The sequence below is a fragment of the Canis lupus genome, chromosome 1 (genome assembly GCF_003254725.2).
Source record: "Canis lupus dingo isolate Sandy chromosome 1, ASM325472v2, whole genome shotgun sequence".
Classification (NCBI taxonomy): domain Eukaryota; kingdom Metazoa; phylum Chordata; class Mammalia; order Carnivora; family Canidae; genus Canis; species Canis lupus.
In genome coordinates, this window is record NC_064243.1 from 67,139,654 (window position 1) to 67,160,407 (window position 20,754).

The following is a 20,754-nucleotide window of genomic DNA, read 5'->3' on the forward strand; positions in this document are numbered from 1 at the left end:
TCACAGAATCCAAGATGGCATCAGTTCGTGATTAGAAATCAGATGTTCATAAATACTAAACGACACATCTATTACTCCCTATCTTTCAAGTACTCTTTAGGGAACTTTAGAACTTTTAGAACTCCTCAACTGGCATGGTCCTAAAGTCTCTCAGGCTATACAGACCATTTACTCAGGCAAATGTTCTCAAGACTCAAATCATCAAAATTTCTTTCTCATCCGTATACAAAACCTATCCTGTAAAGCTACCACTTCTGTTCAAAAGCTGTGTTTTTAAACTTTCATTGCTTTTACTTTAGAATGAACATTCCCTTCTATAGTAAAAGTAGAGAAGAAACACCCACAACAGCTAACAGGAAGGCATGTGGCCGGCTCAGCCAGGGGAGCAGGTGACTCTTGATCTGAGGGTTGTGGCATCAAGCCCCACATTTGGTGTAGACATTACTTAAAAATAAAACCTTAAAAGAAAAAAAAAACTAACATGTTTTGGATACTATCAATTTTCAGTCTGCCCATAAATCATCCCTTTTACTTAATCTACCAAGGCTACAAATCAAGGTTAAATAATCACTATCTCAGGTTTGAGGAATTAAGGCACGAAGTTTACAGACTATCTTAATTTGCTGCAGCTGTCATAACAAAATACCACAGACTGGATGGCTGAAACAACTGAAATGTATTTTCTCACAATTCTGGAAGCCAGAAGTCTAAGATCAAGGTGTCAGCAGGTTTGGTTCCTCCTGAGGCCTCTCTCCTTCACTTGCAGATGGCAACCTCCTCACCATCTCTGTGCCCTAATCTCTCCTAATAAGGACACCAGTCATATGAGGTGAGGACCCAACATATGACCTCATTGTCTTTAAGTATCTCTTCAAAGGCCCCATCTCCCAATATGGTCACATTCTGACATACTGGGAGTTAGGACTCCAAACACATGAATTTTGAGGGGACACAATTCAGCCCCTAAGATGGTTCTATTTAAAATAACCGCCACTGATTTTCTAGGACACAAAACGATACCTGCTTATATACATGGGTCTTCTAATTCCAAGTGGGATCATAATGGTGAAATAAGTGAAAGTCATGTTCTGGGTGGAACCTGAATATTTATTTAAAGGAGCGGTGACGTAGGGGGACGTGATGGCCATTATCAAAGAGATGAAGGCTTCTCACATGGAAGATGCATTTAGAAATTTACCCATTTTAATTTATTCACCAAAGTTTCAACCATGATCAAGAAACAATACATGTTTCAATGGATAAAACTATTTTCCAACCTATCTGACACTAGAAGGAAAATGAATGACCTCAGAAAATAGGATAAATGCTCAGAATAAACCATGGGTTGAAAGAAGGGTAGAGAGTTAGCAAAATGAGGCTACGCATTTGGATTTATATGTTCCCTTTCTCAAACGAAACTTAACTTTTAGACAGAAAGCTTTCGATGGCTCCATCCATAAAAATTTTAAAGTTTTCTCAACTTCTGCAACAGCTTACAACTCAGGATTGCCTCAGGCAGAAGCAAGAAGTGAAATATCTTCATCCCAATGGCTCAGCGTCATTATATTTTTCTCTGTAGCGAAGTGTATGCCCCAAACCGTCCATGATACAGCGGCAAGAAAAGACAGTGCTCAAGAAAAAGATCATGTCTGAGTGCTGCAAAAAACATTTAAAAGTGACTCAACTAAAACTGAAGCCACACGAGGCACTAACAACTTAAGAGCCACTAGTGCTTATGACAGTCCAGCGCCCAGGCCAAGATCGGTTCCTCGCCTTTCCACGTTAACCTTATGCTGTAAAACTTAAAACGGACTCCTTTCCAGAACGTGGCAAGGCGACCCCACACGTGGGCAGGTGATGATACAGAACGAGCGCATCCTCTCTGGTCGGTTTGACTTTCAAGCCTTGCCTTTAGGGGAAGCTGAGTCAGAAGCACCAGCGCACAGTGTCTACAAAGGGGACCCAGCATCAGGCCCCACTGTCGTCCTGCGGCCTCGTGACCCAGGCCAGGCACACAATCTCTCCGTGTCTATTTCCACATTTGAAAAATGGAGATAATAAGAGGTGGTAAGCGCCTCACTTACTTGCTGCAAGGATTATACGAGATAATATATTTGAAGAGTGTCTTGTGCATGGAAACCGTTTAAGAAGGAAAGCTGTGTTCTGTGGGCAGCCGGGAGGCAGCAAACATGTCAGGCAGGGCTCACATGATCAGATTTTTGTTTCAGATCAACCACTTTGAGAGCCCAGCGCGAGGTGGATGGATTAGAGGTCACTCCTGCAGCCCAGGCAGGCGACCCAGTAGGGAGCCTCCTGCACTGACCACTGACCCTAGCCCGAGGGTCTCAATCAAAGCATCACTGGAACAGGAGGGAGCCAGAGACAGGCAAGCGGGACTTTAAGGAGACAGTGCAGGAGCTGGTGCAGGAAAGGAAAGAGGGAGAAGGATCAGTTGGGTACGTGCAACCAGGGAGGATTATAATCAAGCGAGCTTGAGAGCAAATAATACAACTGCTTTTAAACACGGTGAGCTTGAGGTACACTTCGGGGCACCCCTGCGGGATACCGTCTTTAAAAGATCTGAAGCATCAACGGAGGGGACCGAGCTGGAATACCACTTTGATTGAGAGTCAATTGTATTTTACTGATGAGGACAACAGTTTAAACCTATTTTAGAGAGGAGGCGGATTGCACTTCCTAATGCGAGAGAGAGTTTGCAGCCGCATCCTAGTATAAAGGCTGGCGTCAGGTAGTGGTGTTCCGTATCTCGTGATGGCATCAAAGTCATTCGATCAACATCGCATTCATTCCTCAAAAAAATCAGCACTGGTTCTGATAGACCAAGTCCTTTTCTTCAAAAATGCAGAAATGATTTTGCAAAAATGCAAAAATCAAAGTTTTCTGCTACGTCTCATTTGTTATTTCGTTCTGTAATCCCCAAAAGAGGACAGTCATAGTGCAGATCTCATTCTGCTGCTCCAGAACCTCACCTCCCCACGGCAATCCTTCTGTGCACCAGCACCTTCTCCTCTCCTACCAAGAAGGGATGTAGTTTTTATTGGGATCATATAAACACACCCTCAAAAACACGTCACACAGTATCATGGTCACGAATCTGTTCAGCATGTCCCGTGCACTGGGAAGCATCCTTTTAGCTCGAGGTCAACTCAACTGAACCTATGTCAGCAGTATTGGCAGCTAGGGGTGAATCTTTGGATAAAATATGTATAAATAATTCACTGGAGCATCTTAAAGTGATTTTAATAAAGCAAGTTTAGTTGAATAAGTGTCTAAAATATGTAGATTTAGGTTTTGGTTTTCAACCCTCTTTCTCCTATAATTTGGTGGTCTTTAAATAATGTAGCTTTTCACTCACGGGTAAGAAGGTATAATTTTATTTTGGTTTGATTCCACAAATTACTGTATATTTTTCAGGTTTATGGCTTACTATTTATTTAAGTCCTGGAAACCTGCAAATAATTACTGAGGAACTTGGACAATATGACATTAAAACCTACAAGATGATAAATGGCATCAACAAGTATGGGTTCTTTCTAAACGGTTTTAAAAAATCAATCTGGAGACTGAAAAAAATCAAATTTGACTAGGCTGTTACCACAACCTAGTAAAAATCAAGATGCTTCCATGTGCTTAGCATTCCAAACACTTAATAAAAAAGGCAATGAAAAGTTAAAATGTGATTTCCAAATTTTATGAAGAAGTCAGAGCAACGAAGCCAAGAAGAATAAAAATGTTTACCCATTTTGGTGTGAAACTACCCCAACTTAAGTTTTAGGAAAAGTAACATACTTATGACTAATAAAGCAAGCCGATTTTATTTCAGAAAAGAAGCTAACAAATTCTGTTAAAGAAAATGCACACAGTTACACTTAGGAGTCTCTAGCAGATGTAGCCAGGGAGAGAAGGTAATAATGTTATTTTCACGGTTGTATTCAACATTTACCATAAAGTTGCCATCTCTTTGCTACAAGCTATAAATTAAAATCTCAAAGCGAAACTTCCAAGAGAAGTCACCACCACCAATCAACTAATATTATTTGAAAGCACCAAAGACAAGGCTACTGTCCCCTAGTCGTTCACACAGCACTCAGAAATGAAAAACTCCCGTGTGACGTGAGCCTGACACACCAGGACGTAGTCAGGGACCCCAGGGAGCCGCTGACAATTCTTGTCCCATGAAGACCAAGTGGAGGCGAGGACACTGAAGCTCCCGCCTCTTCATGGGCCTGCGACACCAGGCCCGGCTTGTGTCCGGGCGCCACCTGCCCCGGAGGTCACCGCAGGTGCCACCGCCCAGAGGGCCTGGAGGCAGGGGCGGGGGGTGTCCAGGTGGGACCCCGACCCCGGAACCCAGCTCCTAGCCTCGTGCCCACGCTGTTCACGAGCTGGGAGAGGTGCGGGCCTGCCACTGCTTGAACCCGGGAACGAGGGCATGCAGCTGGTGTTTGCACACGGTGCCCGGGTCGGCAGCCGCGGCAGGAGGCGAGGCCTGGGGCTCAGAGTCGGGCCGTGACCTGGGGCCTGGGATCGAGCCTGCATGCGGCTCCCTGCAGGTGCCCCCGGCTCCAGGGTGGGCGGTGGCCCAGGCCATGACCCCATGACCCGGGATGGAGCCCTGCTTTCAGCTCCCTACAGGTGCCTGGGGCTCCAGGGTGGGCGGCGGCCCAGGCCGTGACCCCGTGACCTGGGGCCCGGGATCGAGCCCTGCATCGGGCCCCCCGCTTCTCCCTCTCCCCGCGCCTCTGCCTCTCTCGGTCTCCAGTGAATAAATACACAAGATCTAAACAAAAAAAAAAGAGTCCGAGATGCATGGCTGGAGGGTCCCGGAGGCTCCCACCTCAGCCTACCTGCCCCCCCACCATCTGCTGAGGGCAGCTCCCGCACGGCCTCCCGGCCCGCTCACTGCAACCCCCGATGCTGCCCAGGCCACTCGGCGCTGCGCCCTCCCCTGGAGCCTCAGCCTGACGTGCCCCGCGCAGGGAGCTGCTGGGGGGGCATCCGGGGCATCCCCCCCAGTCCGGGGCTCCCCGACCCTCCACATCACGGGGGTTATTTCCTACTTAGAGCTCCTGCTTTCTGTCTTGAGGTTTCAATAGAGTCTCGCATAAACTTGTTCCTACACTGGAGTATTCTAGAAGGCCCCGCCTGAGAAAGCCGCAGGAGGCCACCTGGGACCACAACCACTATCAGTGGCTCTCTGCACCTGTCAGTTCCCCGTGGCCTCCTGGGGAGGCACGGGGGGTGCACGGGGGCATGGGAGGGCACAAGGGGTCACAGGAGGACTCAGGGGGCACAGGGGGCATGGGAGGGCATGGGGGGACGGGGAACCACAGGAGGGCACGGGGGCACAGGGGGGCACAGGGGGCACAGAGGGCATGGGGGAGGGGGCACACAGGGGGGCACGGGGGGCACAGGGGAGGGGGCATGGGGGGCACAGGGGCACTGCCGTCGGGCCTCACTCTGCCCAGGTCTCCACCCATGGGCCAAGGCTGACACCCAGGAGCCGTGGCCGGGCTCCCCCCTGACCTCCGGGTCCACCCGCGCCCTGGACCCCCAGTTCTGCAGGGCGTCTCCCTCGGTGCCGCACCCCCTCCCGCAGGTGAGGGCAGCCTTCTGCAGGGTCCCCCGCCCGCCACGCTCCCCGGCCTCCCGCCCGCGCTCAGGCCTCTTACTCCACGTCTTCCCCTGCGCCCCGACAGTCAGCCGGCCTACAGACCGCCCCTTTCTACCTCTCCTGTCCTCCTCCGTCCATCCTGTCCCCTTCATTCTTCTTAAGGCTTTTATTTCCTTATTGGAGGGAGAGAGAGGAGAGAGAGGAGAGAGGGGGGAGAGAGGGGGGACAGAGGAGGGATAGAGAAGGGGGAGAAAGGGGGGAGGTAGGAGACAGAGGGAGGACAGAAGGGGGACAAAGGGGAGAAAGGAGGGGGGAGGGTGGAGAGACAGGGGAGAGGGCAGAGAGGGGGAAGAGAGGAGGAGAGAGAGGGGGAAGAGGGGGCAGAGAGAGGGGTAAGGTGGGGAGAGAGAAGGGAAGACAGTAGGGACAGAGGGGGGAGAGGGGGACAAGAGACAGGGAGGGGGAGGGGGGAGAGAGGGGGGAGAGAGAGGGGGGAAGGGGGAGAGAGCACAAGCACACCGTGGGGAGAGGGACAAGTGGAGTCTGAGCCGAGCACGGAGCTGGCCATGAGGCCCGATCCCAGGCCCCAGGGGTCCAGCCCGGGGCAAAGGCAGACACTCTGCGTGCCGGGGCTCCCCAGGCACCCCAACAACCTCGCCGTCTACAGCAGGTGAACCGCAGAGCCGTGACGGGATCAGAATGTGTCAGGCACCTGAGGGCGACTTACTGAATAAGGTCAAGGGCGAGGGCACGGGCGAGGGCACAGGCGGGCAGGGAGAAAGGTGTGAAATGCTTTGTTGATAGTGGGGGGCCTTGACACCCCACCCTCGCAACACGTACTGCCCACGCGCTGGAGAACCAGGGGGATCATGGATGAGGCCACCGCTTAAAAGGCGCGTCGGGCCCAATGTCCTACCACCTGTACGGGTCGGTCTGGGTGGTGGCCGCACGTTGGACGCATCGAACGCTATAAAGCGACCGAGAAGCAAAGCATCTGGTGGGCAAAACTGCCAATTTTTAAAAAGGTTAACGGGTCTCACATCCTGAATCCGGGCAGAGCCCCTGGTAAAGGAGGTGTAGGCCCACGGCGGTGAACAGGTGAGCTAAGTAACTGGCTCTATGTTTAATCTTAACGGTAGAACAAAGTTAAAGACCATGGAGGAGATGAAAATACACTTCAAAATTACTTCAAAAATAGGATAGTTAATTCGGCCATATTTATTTATTTATGTATGTATGTATGTATTTATTTATTTGTTTATTTATTTATTTATTTATTTATGACCGAGAGAGAGAGAAGCAGAGAGAGAAGCAGGCTCCATGCTGGGAGCCCGACATGGGACTCGATCCCGGGACTCCAGGATCACGCCTTGGGCCAAAGGCAGGTGCTAAACCGCTGAGCCACCCAGGGATCACCTAATTCGGCCTTTTAAATAAATCTTCTGCTTTCTGAAACTGGAATTAGAAATGGAAGTCTATTTGACTCCCATATTTATCTTAAAACTGCTGTTAGGACTTTACGCATCAAAATTAGAAGACCATGCTTGCAGGGTGTTTCTGTTCAACGAGGCAGCCCTGGGCTTCGAAGTTCACACTGGCATGAGGTTCTTCTCCCTTGGCCTCCCCCACTCATGCTCTCCCTCTCTCTCTCAAACAAAACCTTTTATTTATTTATTTATTTATTTATTTATTTATTTATTTATTTATTTATTTATTTATATTTATGATAGTCACAGAGAGAGAGAGAGAGAGAGAGAGAGAGGCAGAGACATAGTAGGCAGAAGGAGAAGCAGGCTCCATGCACCGGGAGCCCGATGTGGGATTCGATCCCGGGTCTCCAGGATCGCGCCCTGGGCCAAAGGCAGGCGCCAAACCGCTGCGCCACCCAGGGATCCCTCAAACAAAACCTTTTAAAATAAATGAATTAATAAATTGCAATATTGTTAACTTAGAGGTAGTCCTCAATTTCTACCAAGAATTTTTTTATAAATATGCATTTCAAGGGCCTCCAACAACGAGATTTACGTGCTTGAAGGAATGGGGGTCTTACGGGTATTTTCTCTCTTCCAGTACATACAGCATCCTATTTTCCAGAAGTCAAGCACTCAATAAAGGCTTGTTAACTCACTCAAGAGGGGTTCTAAAATGGACCATCTGGCTGCTGTGTATTTTCTTCTCAGATTTTAACTTGTTCTCATCGATTCGTTCATAAATAAATAAATAAATAAATAAATAAATAAATAAAATGAATAAAAATAAATGAATACGTAAATCCTGCTTATATGGATTTTAGGCATTAACACAAATCAGCAATTCACAGGGTTTCTTTAATGTTGTGGCTTGCTTGCTCTTAACACTTCACCCCGAGTGGCAGGAAGCACGTTCCTGCTTTCCTCAAACAAGAAGACAGATGGACGGACGGACGGAGCCCGGACAGGGCCTGTGCTGGATCATGCGGAACAGTACAAATGCCCTTGAACAGCACAGGTTTTAACTATGCATGGTCCACTTTTACCTGGATTTTCTTTTTCAATAAACACAGTACAGTACCCGAAGGGCATTCCTTCCTTCTTGTAATTGTCTTAATAGCATCTTCTTTGCTCTAACTGTAAGAACACGGTGTGTAATGCCTATGATAAAATATGGGTACTTTCGGTTGCTGGGAAGGCTCCTGGTCAACTGCTAGCAAAGTTTCTGGGGGGTCAAGAGTGAGATGTGGATTTTCAATGGCACTGGGGGGTCAGTGGCCTTAGCCCCTGTGTTGTTCGACCGTCAGCTGTACTTTCCAGCCTGAAGAAGAGGTGGAGCTCTGAGTCAAATAGCCCGGGCCGTACGCCGAACCTCAGCCTGTAAGTAAGACTGAAAATAAATCTATTCAATGGCCCTGGGGCCCAGCTCGCTCTCTCTCTCTCTCTTCATACATCAAACCGCACGATAGTAGATTTGTTTCCAGCACCAATGGATTGCTTAAGGTACCCTGAAATGGGTGCAGAGCTAAAGAAACTTGTGACTGTGAGTGTTTGGTCACCAAGGGGAAGGTGATGGAGAAGGAAGACTGGAAACAAAGACTGGTTTATATAGTGTATACATTCAGGGGCGCCCGGGTGGCTGTCGGTTAAGTGTCGGCCTTCGGCTCACGTGACCCCAGGGTCCTGGGATCGAGTCTCGCATCGGCCTCCCTGCTTCTCCCTTTCCTCCTCTCCCTCCCCGACCATGCTCACTTGTACAAGGTCTCTCTCAAATAAATAAATAAATAAATAAATAAATAAATAAATAAATAAAATCTTAAAAATAAAAGAAATAAAGTGGGTACATCAGAAGACAAAAACAGGAACACCCTGGGAGACAGGCCCAACAGAGCTGCTGCGGATGAACTAGCCGTGGGGCCACTTTCAGATACGACGAAGCTAACAGCCAAATCACAGAAAAGCGGTCTCTCTTCCAAAGCCACCAGTGTGCCACTTGAGTTAGTCAGTGAAGTTTTTGCTACTGATGGACACACATGGACGATAAAAAACAAAACAAAACAAAAAACCCACACAAGGTGCAAGAGAATACAGAGGATCCCCAGTGTTTGCGATCAACAAGACACCGATTGTTCTTCGTTGAACGGCTTATTCTGGGAATTCTTCTGACAGGAGAGACCAGATAGCATCTGTCTCCTACAAGTAAAGGCATTGAGCCAATGAGCAGCTCTCGTTCCCCCAGACAACAACAAATGAAGTCAGAGCAAGGAGGAACCAGGTAGTGAATCCTATTCACGCCCCAATGCGTCCACTCCGTGCTTTTCCTCTGAGCTGAGCCAAGGCAGGGCTCACTTCCTTAGATAAATGATTCCAGATCAAAATAAAATTTTACTAACCTGAAGTCTAATTACTAAGTATTTAGACACAGGCCCTTAATGATGTAGTAATGCCATCAACACTGGGTCCAGCCATGTCTCTATTCATTTTTAAATGCTTGACATACATTATATTATCAATAATTACGTTATCAAGACCTACAAGAGCAGCATTTTTTTTCTACCAAAGTATTTTATTCTATTGACTCATTGAGGTCGCATTTTCTGCCACTCAGAGTGTTTAAGTGGGAAAAAGCAGCATGACTTACATAAAAATAATATAATCCAAAAGTATTATAATTCTGATTTTTAGCGTCCTTTTCCTTCTCATCTCTCTTCCTTAGATATTATGAATTAGTACACTTTAAGTGTAGGAATACTGAGCCGGATTCTCTTCCTGAGTAACGAGGAAACAGAAAGGTAATGGAAATCGAATGCACTGAAGGAACTCCCACTTTTCCCTAAGCACTCAGGTCACAGAGCCTAGGCTGTGCAGTCATGTCATGTTGTGTACAATCACGGCTACCACTTGAGGAGTTGGTCCTCCATCTCTGTACTCTTATCTTCACACAGTGCCTGCAACTAGTTTAGAATTAAAGCATAATTAAACTGAAACCCTAATTAAAAATACTAGACTAATGTGATATGAAATGTCCTTTATTACCACCGGCCAATTATGTCTCAGTTTGCCATTGTCCTCAAATGTGTATGAATTTTATCTTTTCATAAAAATAATGGAGCACAGATTTGGTAATGACATCCTGGGCAGGATGTCCTGGTAATTTCCAGAATCGGTCATTTCCTTTTCAATTAATTTCCCCTCTTCATGGCTCTGTTATACATCCCCAGTGTCCCTTGACTCCCCAGAACCTATCTTAGCTACTGACCAAAGGGTCCTTTGAATACAGTAGCTGGTGAATTCAAGATATACACGTTACAATTGCCGTGTGTATCAAAGAAAACCAAAGATTTTTATTTTTCTCGTTTGGTATTAGTGGGCTTACCCATCACTCTCAGTCTTTTAACAGACCTATATTGTCCCCAAGAATAGTGGGTTTCAGTTCCACTAACCTTTCTTACTATTTTATTCCAGAGAAGTCCTATCAAATAAATGCCTAGCAGCATTTTGAACTCCTAACAGTAAAATTAAGATTTAATTTTTTTAGAGAAGTAATGCTTTTCTATAGGTCATTCATTCTCAATCCTGTCTATAACCATAGGTAAATTTTGAAGTGAATAGTTAGCCTTCAATAAACAACTGTCTCCAAGTTTTAACAAGTTAACAGTTGAATACTAGATATAACAAATTTGAATAAGACTGACTTGGTGCTGCTAATTTCATTGCTATTGAGTCAGTTATCAAATGATAATAGCAACACCTATATGTTCCCATGATCAGAAATAAACTGAGGAAGAAAATATTTCCTGAGTGATCCTTTACAAGGTAATAAGGCACTTGTATATGACTTTTTGTTACTGCCCTATTTTAAAAACAAAGGGTTAAGGAAATATTGAGTTATGCTTCTTAAATGCAAAGAGAGTCAATGAAAATTTATCTCCATTTATATTTTTTCTGATACCGTCCTCAAAAACAAATTTAATTAGCATGGTTCATTCAAATCAAATCATATTTTTAAACTTAATACTTTGCTTCCTTTCATAAAATACAAATCAAATCCACAACCCTAACTGCTCTAATTTTAATTTGCTTCAAAATACATACAAACCTCATAAAAATTAAATTTCCATCTTAACAAGCAGACAATCTCAACAGGATGCTCATAGGATCAAAAGCATTAGAGTGGAATCTCTGAACCCACAATAAAAAGGAAGAATGATCTACATATAACAATGTTAATTATGTGAAGTTTTAATGCTACCCACAAATAAACACAAGCTACATAATTACAATTCAACTACTATACAATAAGGAAAATTATCAGAAAGACCTGGTAGTCTATAAGAACGTTAACCTATGGTTTTGATGAAATCAATCCATAATGACTTTTTTAATGACTTAAGTAATGACATTCTAAATACAAAACCATTGTTTACAATGGCACAGATAACATTTATCATCTGGTTCTAAACAAATCACCAGCACTCAGGCTAGTTAGTCTTCATTCAGTTCTGTGGCAATCAAACTTCTAACAATTCCCTTCACTTAGGGAAAAATAAGAGTGGAAAGAGAAAAAATTGCCTGGCATCAGAGAGATCCATATCATTAAAATGTTATATCTAACAAATCATTCACTGGAAATATTTGCAGATGACTCTACTTAATATTGTATTGAACACTGAAAATATGCAAAAATAGTTGATTTCAGGTGCACTCATCACACACACAATTACATAAGGAAATGATATGATAATTAGCTTAGCTGAATTATCGCTATATATATTGGTATATGAAATCCTGTTGCAAACCTTAAATATATACAATTTTATTTAAAAATACATTGATAAAGAAAAAAATGCACATACACACACACACACACACACAAATAATTCCTCCTTTATGGTAATCATTATTATTACAAAGACAAGTTCCCATTCATGGAAAAGAGACACAGATCTAACTCAATGTATGTTGCTACAAATAAAAAAACAAAAATGAAATAGAACAAAAGGAGAAAAGAAAAAAGGACTATTTGGGCTACAGTAAGGATGCTAGTAAACAAAAGGAGAGCCCACAGAGCAAGGTAGAGGAGCTCTGCAAGGGGACCAAGTCTGGAGGTAATCACTATAGAAAGAAAAGAGAAGCTGACCAAATCCAAGAAGAAACAGAATGTTGCTCCTGCTGGAAACATACTATCACAGAATACAATCACAATAACCAGATAAGCAATAATGCAAAATACCTTCTAGGAATGAAAAATAATCAGCAGTTTTTCTTGAGCACTAAACATACTTTTTAAAAAAAAAATCTATGTACCATTTTCTTTTTCATTTCATCTCTGTAAAAGCCAGAAGACCGGTATTATCCTCGTTTTGGACAAAGAAGTTAAACAATGGCTTTAACTAATAGAACTTAGATTGCAACTGGCAGATTTTGAATTTGCATTAAGTTTAATTGGGCTTCAGAGTCCACAGTTAGTTCATTATTCTGAATTCTGTGACAAGATCAACAAACGCTCGCTCCCTAACCCCAACAATGCTGTGCCACACATTTGTTTTTCTCACTAAAGTCAGTATTCGTTTGGGGACAGAACATCCCTAATGTGAAGGAGGACTTTGTCCAACTAATAGAATTCTTAAGTATTCTACAAATTTAGCACTTGTCTCATATCTATATTCTCTTTGTCAGTGAATCTTTATCCTCCAAGTAACTGACCCAGTCTACCCAAAAAAAAGGAAAGGGAATTACGTAAGAATCCTGCCTATAAAGAGAAAAGATATTCCCAAGGGTAACTAGTTAAAAGTCAACAAACACAGATCCTCAAAAGTAGGCAAATCACACTGGTTTCAAGGGAAGGATATACCCAGTGCATACATTTTTCATAATTATCTTACATCTCTGTGCTAGATACCCTGCTAAGCATCCTACATGCATTACACCACTCTAAGGTGAGTACCATCATCAGCTCCATCCTCAGCACTCAACTGAAGATTTTCTATCTTCTTCAAGGTTGCACACTGAATACATGATGGAGATGAATTATGACTGGCCATGGGAAAGACCAAATACACAAAATGTTAGCTAGGAATTTATTCCAATAATACAGGAGTAAATTGATAATGGGCTGAAATAGGATAAAAGTAGTAAAAATTAAAAGAAGGGGAGGTGGTAGAATCTACACAAAAACTTGATAGATAAAAGTTAAAGAACTTAAGTAATTAAATACAGAATACATTATTAAAATGTATTGATTTGGGGGGGCACCTGGGTGGCTCACTTGGTTAAGCATCCAATTTCGGCTCACGTCATGATCTCAGGGTCATGAGGTTAAGCGCCACCTCAGGCTCTGTGCTGGCCATGGAGCCTGCTTAGGATTCTCTCCCTCTCCCACTGCCCCCTGCTTTTCTCAAAAAAAAAAAGTAACATGTATCAATTTTTTTAATTATAATAAACAAAACTGATGCAGTTCTGAATGGTGAAACACAGTACTATGGTCAATACAAATGTGGAATATCTATTTAGGGAACAAATATGAATTTATATTAAAGAGTATTAAAATAGTCTCATGGCGCTGGGGTGGCTCAGTCAGGCCTCCGACTCTTGATTTCAGCTCAGGTCATGTGATAGAGCCCTGCATCAGACTCTATGCTCAGCAGGGAGTCTGCTTGAGATTCTCTCTCTCCCTCTCCCTTTACTTCTCCCCGACTCGCTCATGCTCGCTCATGCCCACACTGTCTCTCTCTAAAATAAATAAAATCTTTTTTTAAAAGAATATTAAAATAGATTCATCTTTTTCTTGATACTACAGCATTCAGAAATTAACTCAGGGAATACTACTCAAAATGCACAAAGTTCCTCATTATTTTTGTTTAAAAAAAAAAAAACTTCAAAGATGTGAAAGGAAACCTAAATATTTAACATAAGTTAAATGGCAAACTAAACTACAATACAAATTCATCCGTGATACAGGTCATAATAACAAATAGAAAATATTAGGGAAAAAAGCATGCACTCATTAGATGAATGAATTGGGGAAAAAACAGAAAAATTATATCTGTGCTATGATAATAACTGTTGGGAATAATTTATGGATCAGAGAGAAGAAATATGAACATGCACACACACACACACACACACACACACACAAATAATATGAGATGACTTTCAGTTTGGTTGTAAGTGACTGAAATTAAACCCAAACTGGCTTAGGCAAAAGGAAAAATGCATTGACTTGAGTAATCAAAGGAAGTGATGAATAATTAAATCATGAATATGCAGGGAAGACAGTAGTTTCTCCTAAGCGGTTGAGTTAGAAAACAAAAATCAGGGCTGCCTGGGTGGCTCAGTCAGTTAAGCGTCTGCCTTCAGCTCAGGTCATGATCCCGGGTCCTGGGGTCAAGCCCCAGTGCCAGGCTCCCTGCTCAGGGGGGAGGCCTGCTTCCCCCTCTCCTTTACCCCTCCTCCTGTTCATGTTTCTCTCTCTCTCTCTCTCTCATGAATAAATAAATTATTTTTTAAAAATTCAACTGTGCACATTTAAAAGCTCTTATTGGCTTTATTCAACAACTCATGAAACCGGCAGCACCCAATCTAGCAGAAAGAAAGGAACTCCAAAGAGCCATATGAAATGAAAGACTTGTACGGACAGAAGGAAGCAAGAACAAGGAAGTTGTACTTGGCAAAGAAGTGGGCCAGTCATTGCAAGGTTACTTTTCTTTAAGGGATGCCAAGGCCATGAGGCAGATTACCTAATGCTGATCAGAGGCTTCCTGGTTGGCTGGTTTAAGAATCCATTTCTGGGAGAGCCAGAACTGTAATTAGGTTTTGGTTTGGTAACACAAAGCTTACGATAAGCAAGTCCGTTTTAGGCCTGGTGTCTTGTTTTTAACTGTTGGAACCATGGATTTTTAAACATGGCAGGGGATCTCCAGGTCCTCTCTCTAACACCCTTTCCCTGCTTTCTCCACAAGGCAAAAAAGATGAATGCCACAAGCGAATCTTAAAATTTCTTCTACCTATTAGCGAACGACTTTCTTGTTCTGTCGAACAAATCCTAGGGTAACAAGAAACAACCAGCGTTGGGGAGGATGTAGAGAAAAAGGAACGCTCTTGCACCATTAGCGGGAATGCACATCGGTGCAGCCACTGTGAAAAACCATATGAGGGTTCCTCAAAAAACTAAAAACAGAACTACCCTATGATCCAGGAACCACATTACTGGGTATTTACCCAAATACAAAAAAATAAAAAACAAAAAAATACAAAAATACAAAATACAAAAACACAAATGCAAAGGGATGCATACACTCCTATGTCTATCACAGCACTATTTACAACAGCCAAACTATGGAAACAGCCCAAGTGCCCATCGATAGATGAACGGATAAAGAGACACACACACACACACACACACACACACACACAGAATATTAATTAGCCATAAAAAGAGTGAAATCTTGCCATCTGCAACAATGCAGAGTTAGAAAGTATTATGCTAAGCAAAATAAGTCAGAGAAAAGACAAATACCATGTGATTTCACTCACATGTAATTTAAGGAGCAAAAGAGATGAACATAGGGGAAGGGAAGGAAAATAAAATAAGATGAAAAAAGTGAGACAAACCAGAAAAGACTTAACTACAGAGAATAAACTGAGGGTTGCCACATGGGAGGTGGGTAAGGAATGAGCTAACCGGGTGGTGGGCATGAAGGAGGGCCCTTGTTGGGATGAGCACTGGGTGTTGTACACAAGTGAAGAATCACTAAATTCTACTCCTGAAACCAAAACTACAATATATGTTAACTAACTTGAATTTAAATAAAAACTTGGGGGGGGGCAGGGAGGAAGAAGTCAGTCAGAGAAAGAGAAATGCCATAGGACTTCACTCATGTGGAATTTAAGAAACAAAACAGGTGAGCAAAGAAAAGCAAGGAGAGAGAGACAGAGACAAACTACAAAATAGACTCATAACTCTTGAGAACAAACTGATGGTCACCAGAGTGGAGGCAGGTGGGAGGATGGGTGAAACAGGGGATGGGCATTAACGAGTACATTTATGATGAAAAAATAAAATGATTAAAAAATTAAAACATTCATATCTTAATAAAAAAAAAGAAATCCTAGAATAGGGCTTTTATTTTCCCAATATAGCTAAGCCACCTACCCTAAAGGAGGGCAGGATACCGTGGCTGAAAGTTCCTCCAAGACTACACACAACGAGGAAGGACAGTTTACCAATGTGAAAGCTGGATGCTGCTATCGGAATAAGGAGTAGATGCTGGGCATCCACCAAGCACAGTTGCCTACTCTAGGATCCAAGATAATATGGTATTTGTAGCCTAAACAAATGCAGATAATTATCTTTGAACCACGCTGAGCATTATGATATTGTGATTTATAAAAAAAATATATATATAATCTTCATCTCTGTTTCTGACACAGAGCTTCTAAAACCTTTGGAATTTCCTAGGTTGTAAGAGTAACAAAGGCATCTTGATATTCATCAAAATCCCCTTCCAACCACACCTGAGCCAATGTTAATGAGGTCACCTTCAGGGAAAACTCCCCAAGATGGGGGCTGGTTGCCAGGAGAAACAACCCCGTGTCTGGAGGGATAAGCTTTCAATCACACACCCCCCACCACCTCCAGGAAGGGGAGAAGGGCGGCAGGTTGAACTGATTACCCAATGTCAGTGATCCAGTCAACCATGCCTCCCTCTGTCATGGATGCTCCACAAAAACCCAAAAAGGATAATGTTCAAAGAGGTTCCAGGGTGGTGAGCATGTGGAGGTTCAGGGAGAATGGCAAGCCCAAAGAACACGGAAGATCTTTGGCCCTTTCTCCATACCTTGCCCTATACTTCTCTTCCATCTTGCTCTTCTTGAATTATATCCTTTCATAATAAATTGGCGATCCAGTAAGTAGAATGTTTCTCTGAGTTCTGTGAGCCATTCTAGCAAATTTGACAAGTATAAGGAGGAAGCTGAGGGAACCTCCCATCTGTAGGTGGTTGCTCAGACGTGAGAGTGACAACTGGGACTTGCACTGGCATCTCAAGGGGAAGTGGAGACAGTCGTAGAGGACCAAGGCCTTAAGCTGTGGGATCTGATGTTAAGTCCAAGTAGATAGTGTTAGAATTGAGTGAATTGCTTGGTGCTGTTGAAAGAAACATACATGGGAACTGAGCTCACAATCAGAAGCAGTCTAGATAATTCCAAGCAAAACTGGAGGGAATGCAAAGGAAAACCTCCTATTACAGTTAGCTTTGCCAACAGGTAATCCAGATTTAGCATTTCTGGGAGTTGGCACTGAGGGGATGAGGTTCAAGAAGAAAATCATTGTAGCTTATATTAGTGTTAGTGCTATTGATGTTTTTCAATAAATAAATGTAAATGTCATTCAATTATTTGAAATCTGATGAGAATTCTTGAAATAAAAGTGAATGTCAGCTATCATAAAAAATGTAGTAACTACTTTCACTCTTCACTGGCAAATAGGATCCTGTAAAACTGGAACGAGTTTACGGACATAAAAAAAATTTACACTAAGACATAAAGCCATTGATCTTTAATGGGAGAGAAAAACTACTCTATATGAAAAAAATATTTCTCATAAATTACATTCTCTTATTTTATTGTGAGTAGGCATAAGAAAAGAGCGCGCTTTAAAAAGAGGGAAAAAAAGAACAATTCATGTGATTCTCTGATACACTTTCCACAAATCATAGAGGCATAAGGTTCGGAAAATATTTCCACAGCAACCGATTTCGGTGCCGTAAATTGAAGAGTACACATTCAGGTATTAAACGAACTTATAAAGACAATTGTAACTTATAAAGACAAATGTCTCTTTCTGAAAATAAAATGTATTTCCTACTCAAGTGGACACAGAGAAATGCAAAAAATAACAAAGAGGTTCCATGATAGGAAAAACATTTTCATAAGTCATTCCGGAGGCAGCGTGTTTAGAGTCTCACACACAACGTGCATCAAGTGCAAGAAGGCATACGCTCCTGTTGCTTCTGATCCTGCAAGAGTCCTGCACACGGAGCAGGTGAGGAGCTGGTCCCTGAGCAAACTTCACTAGAAAAGGACGCCTTCTCAAGGCTGTGTCGTAACACTAAGTGGAATAACACTACCATGGTTTCAGAAACTAAGCCATGCTTATCCTGTGGCTCTAAGACATATAAAGTCAAGGAAAGTATAAAACAATTATCCAGTACATATAACTTTATCATTTTTTAAGTGTCTCAGTATTTGTACCGAATGGCACTATGATATAAAAGGCACTGGGTGGGGGGGGGAGGGGATGCCTGGGTGGCTCCGTGGTTGAACGCCTGCCTTAGGCTCAGGGCATAACCCCGGGGTCCCAGGATCGAGTCCCACATCGGGCTCCCTGCCTGGAGCCTGCGTCTCCCTCTGCCTGTGTCTCTGCCCCTCTCTGTGTCTCTCATGAATAAATAAATAAGATCTTTAAAAATAAATAAATAAATAAATAAATAAATAAATAAATAAATAAATGGCACTGGACAATGCACTCCAACTGGTCTTCATTCAATTACATCATACGTGGAAGATCAGGAAAGGAGCCCAAGTATTCTTTATAAGTTCTATTTTCTTGGGGCCCCTGGGTGGCTCGGTCAGTTGGGCCTCCTACTCTTGGTTTCGGCAAGGGTGGTGGTCTCCAGGTCATGGTCTACGGGTTGTGGGATAGAGTCCAGCTGGGGGGGCAGGGCGGTCCTGCTTCCTCCTTCTCCCTCTCCCTCTGCTGCTGCTCCCCCACTGGCATCCTCCCTACAATTTGTCTTTCAGATGAATATGTATATGTAAATAAATCTTTAAAAAAGAATAAGTTTAGAGACACCTGGGTGGCTCAAGGGTTGAGCATCTGCCTTGGGCTCAGGGTGCGACCCCGGGGTCCTGGGATCGAGTCCCATGTCAGGCTCCCTGCGTGGAGCCTGCTTCTCCCTCTGCCTGTGTCTCTGCCTCTCTCTCTCTCTCTCTCTGTGACTATCATAAATAAATAAATAAATAAATAAATAAATAAATAAATAAATAAAAATAAAAATAATAAATTGGAGTAAAATTAACATTAAAAAAAATTCATAAGAAATGTTTAATGAGCTCAGAGGTAAACTTTATCATCCTCCATACCAATATACATATATTTTCAAGAAAGATCCCACAACTCACAATCGAGAGTCACAGTATTGCATTTTTACAACCGCATGATTTCTTTAGGTTTACTGAGGCCTAGGATCGTATTTACCAAAACCGCTACCATATTTTAAAGGCTATTTTAAAACATGTAAGATTTTAAACATATTTTTAGGTGGTGAAAAAGTGCTCAATTCACCAGTTAGAACAGTTCAGGGCATTAACAGTCATTTTAATTCCAAAACCCTTTCTTTTCTCTCCCTGTCTCTCGTGCCTGTCCTTCCCCAGAAACCCTCTGCCAAAAGACAGCAGGCAGGGAAATGCCACAGAGGCAGCCTTTAACAGAAATAATGAGACTGATAATGCTGGGGGCGGCGGAAGAAGGTAAGTTTTGCTATTATTTGAAAAGTTAATGCAGGAGAAGTCCTCGCAGTGTTTGCCGACCCCGTTCACTCTGAACCATGAAATTGCCCAGGCCACACGCGGCAGATCCCCAGTCGTTCCCCGGGGGGAAGGGACCGTGCAGATGCACCAGGGCCCGAAGTGGACAGGCCATGCACGCTGCGCCCCAGGGCAGAGGGTGGGTGCAGGCCAGGGCCACAGGCACCCAGGGCCCCCACCCCCAGGCCTGGGAGGCTCCATCCCCAGGAGACCAATAGGTGTGGTGCTTAACCACACGTGTGACGTCATCACTCCTCCCAAGGGTGAGTCTTGACTCTCTCGAGTTTTCTAGTCGTATGACCTTGAGCTGGCAGCCTCTCGTCTTATGACCTTGAGCCGGTGGCCTCTAGTCTTATGACCTTGAGCCCGCGGCCTCTCGTCTTACGACCTTGAGCCGGTGTCCTCTCATCTTACGACCTTGAGCCGGCAGCCTTTCATCTTATGACCTTGAGCCAGTGGCCTCTAGTCTTATGACCTTGAGCCAGTGGCCTCTCATCTTACGACCTTGAGCTGGCGGCCTCTCATCTTATGACCTTGTGCCGGTGGCCTCTAGTCTTATGACCTTGAGCCGGTGGCCTCTTGTCTTACGACCTTGAGCTGGCAGCCTCTTGTCTTATGACTTTGAGCCGGTGGCCTCTCGTCTTACGACCTTGAGCTGGTGGCCTCTAGTCTTACGACCTTGAGCCTGTGGCCCAATGTGTCTGTGTCTCCCTGGGGGCAAAATCTGGGCGTATCTTGCGTGAGGGCTGCCGTCGCAAGACACTACAGACCGGGGAACTCGGGGAACAAATGCCTTCCCTTGCCCTTGGGAAGCCTTCAAGTCCAGGATCACGGGGCTGGCAAGGTTCTTGGGAGGCCCATCTCTGGCGGGCAGAGGGCTATCCCCTGGTGACCCCCCATGGCCTCTTGCCCGTGCACTCCCCCGGCTGCCCCCTCCTCTCCCTCGGAGGCCACTGGGCCTACGGCCGCGGGCCCGCCCTGAAGATGTCCTTTCAGCTCAGCTGCCCCTTTGGAGGTTCTGTCTCCAATACAGTCACATTGGGGATCAGCGCTGGGGCACAG

The 20,754-nt window shown here is 44.1% G+C and overlaps 1 protein-coding gene and 1 long non-coding RNA gene across 10 annotated transcripts in view; one reads left to right on the forward strand and one right to left on the reverse strand.

Moving 5' to 3' along the window:
• Window positions 1-20,754, reverse strand: part of PTPRK (protein tyrosine phosphatase receptor type K) — a 548,248-nt gene that overhangs the window by 500,066 nt on the left and 27,428 nt on the right. The window lies entirely within an intron of this gene.
• Window positions 1-20,754, forward strand: part of LOC112644551 (uncharacterized) — a 53,290-nt gene that overhangs the window by 19,766 nt on the left and 12,770 nt on the right. For all 3 annotated transcript variants that reach the window (XR_007413554.1, XR_007413550.1, XR_003126488.3), the window contains exon 4: window positions 19,540-19,635. This is a non-coding gene — a long non-coding RNA (uncharacterized LOC112644551). The remainder of the gene's footprint in view (window positions 1-19,539; window positions 19,636-20,754) is intronic.